The sequence below is a fragment of the Malurus melanocephalus genome, unplaced genomic scaffold (genome assembly GCF_030028575.1).
Source record: "Malurus melanocephalus ecotype Western Australia unplaced genomic scaffold, MMel_1.1 scaffold_774, whole genome shotgun sequence".
Lineage (NCBI taxonomy): Eukaryota > Metazoa > Chordata > Aves > Passeriformes > Maluridae > Malurus > Malurus melanocephalus.
The window spans coordinates 9,149-11,805 of NW_026624006.1; positions in this window are offsets into that span (position 1 = coordinate 9,149).

A 2,657-nucleotide genomic window follows, 5' to 3' on the forward strand; every position below is an offset into this window, starting at 1 on the left:
CCTGGATTTAGGGCAACCCCTGGGTGGTTGCAGCTGCTCTGAGTGGCTGCTCACACCTTCACCAACTGTTCGCTTCTTAAAAACTCCAACTCAATATTTTGGTGTAAAAACCCGTCATTTCATGGAGTTATGGAGTGATTGCATCATTCCTCTTTCAGGGCATTTAAAGGTCGTGATGTTGCTCCATCAGCAGTGAGGGAAAGGGATTTTTTTCCTTTATTTTGCTTTAGTAACCTTAGAAAATGTGGTAGAAATTGCCTTTATGAGCCGGCCTCATCCTGCAGTGTAATTTYTGTGATTGCATCTCTGCAGACCACTCTGGTCCTGCTGAGAGCTTGGACCCTGCTTATCTTTTTTACTTAAAAAACCCTTTTTTTGTCAGCCTGCATTTTAATTCTTCCCATGCAGATGTTGAATGCAATACTCTTCTCAAGGTTTTAGATTTTACAGCTTCAAAAACCGGGTGCCATTTTACCTTTCTTGTTTCATTACTTTGAAATATCTGATACCTAAAAATCAGTGAGTTAAATGTGTTTATTGAGCATTAGAAGTTGAATAGAGTTAATTTTTTTTTTATTTTATTTTTTAAATAAGGCTGGACCAGGGTTAGCTCGATCACCTGAATCATCTGTCTTCGCTACAAACACAAAACTTTAAAAATTACAAATAATCCCTAAAGTCATGAGATAGAAAGGGGAGATGATTAAAATTCATGTGGAGTCCACCCTTCTTGCCCTTTTGTGTTTTTGGCCCTCGGAGTTCTTCTCTATTACTGTCAAAGATAAGAATGAAACTTTCTCGGGTCAAAGTGAAATTAATTTTGAAATTTCTCCAGTCTGATAAATTAAAACCCCGTGAATCTGCAGGAGTTGCTGACACCGTGTAAAGAAAAATATCTGCATGATATAGAGGAGTTATGAGAGCTGGAGCTGAATCTTGGATTWAAAAAAAAAGGCTTTTTATTGATTAAATGTGCAGTTTATATAAAGAAAAATAATTACCTCGGCTATGACTTGGTACTTAATGTGAAGATGCCAAAATATCTGCCCACTACAGTAAATTATTTTGTGTATTTTTTGGCAGTGCATTTCACAATTTGAAACTGCAGAGGGTTTTTGCTCTTTCCCTTGAGATATTCGTATTCAGGTAACCATCCATTACCGTGGATTTAATTCTAAAAACATGCAAAGTAGGAGAGCAAAGAATTTGGGTTTTATGCAGGAGCATTTTTGCTCTGCAAGTTTTGAGGTGTTTGCTCAGGAATTAGCCCTGCCTGGCATGAAAATGAGCCCCGTTCCAGTTCAAAAAGGAGAAAAATCTGTCTGTGCTTGAAGGATTTTGTGATGAAAACAGAAGAAGAAGGTCAGAACCTGATGGTGGAGTGGTTTTTTTTGTTGTTTTGCCACTAATATCTCACATATTTCTAAATAATAACAGCATCATTACCTGGCCAATAATTAAGTCCTCCAGGTGAAGGTGAATCAAGCAGCTGAAAGATTTGATTCAAAACCCGCCAGCAGCAGAAATTGCTTTTTTTTTTTTTTTTTCCTTTTTTCCCCCCTTTTTTCCCTCTTCGAATAATATTTTATTTAGATTTTGGTTTTTTTTACTTTTAAATGAAGCAATAAAAGCTCCCAATGTTTTCTCCCTCATCCCGGTTTCTCCTGTGCTGCTGCTCTGAGTGATGGAGCTGAGCCCGAGCTCACACTTTGAATAATGCATCGATTTCCCTGTGTGCTGGGTGAGRCTGCAGACTCCTTTTTGTCAGGATTTTGACTCTTTTGGYGACTYGGAACAGAAACTTTTTGTTCCAGAYCAATGTCAGGGAAGAGTCTCGGATGTTCTTGTGAAAATYGTGATTTATCCAGAGCTTCCCATCTGGGATTTATGGGTTGGGCTCATTATTATTGGGATTTCTCCTTTTTTTGGGGTTGTTGTCCATCCTTCAGAGTGGCAAAATGCTCTGTGAGCAGTGAAATGGGACAAAGTAATAACAAATCCTCTCCTTTGCTGTTTGTTCCTTTTAAATTCAATGAAAATGTTCCTGAAATGCGGCTAAATGGCAAAAGCAAAGGGGCAGCACCTCAAAATATGGTTTAAAATGATTTCTCCAGCTCATGGGACGTTTTTCTGCCTTTTGAAAGCTGAAGTGGCACCGTTTTCCTGGAATGAGGGTTGGCCTTGCTTCGTGGAAAGATAAATTGAGCTCCCTAAAGGTCTGGGGGTGCTAAGGTCCCTGAAAGGCTCTCACAGAAATGTCTGAGACAGAGAATAAATTCCTGATTAAATTTTTATCAGAAATTGTGGCATTTGGGACAGGGATTAACTTTTTTTGTCACATTTTTCTGTAAAAGTTTTGAGGGAATTATTAATCATAAGGCCAAGATTATTAACTTAACCAATTAATGAGCCCCTCAGGTTTTCAGCAATCTCCTTTTTTTTGACATTCCTGCTTTTCCCTTCCTTTCCATAACTCAACCATCAGYGAGGAACTCTTTGTTTTGGGGGCAGCAGTTCCAGAGTTTCAGCTGGAAAAGATCCTTTTGGGGAAGTTGGGCAGGGTGCAAATGGGGACCCCTTTGAGGGTCTAATTCTGGGTATTTTGAGACATTCCCACCCTTTCTACACAAAGGGAATCGCCAGCTCAGGCCCAGGGG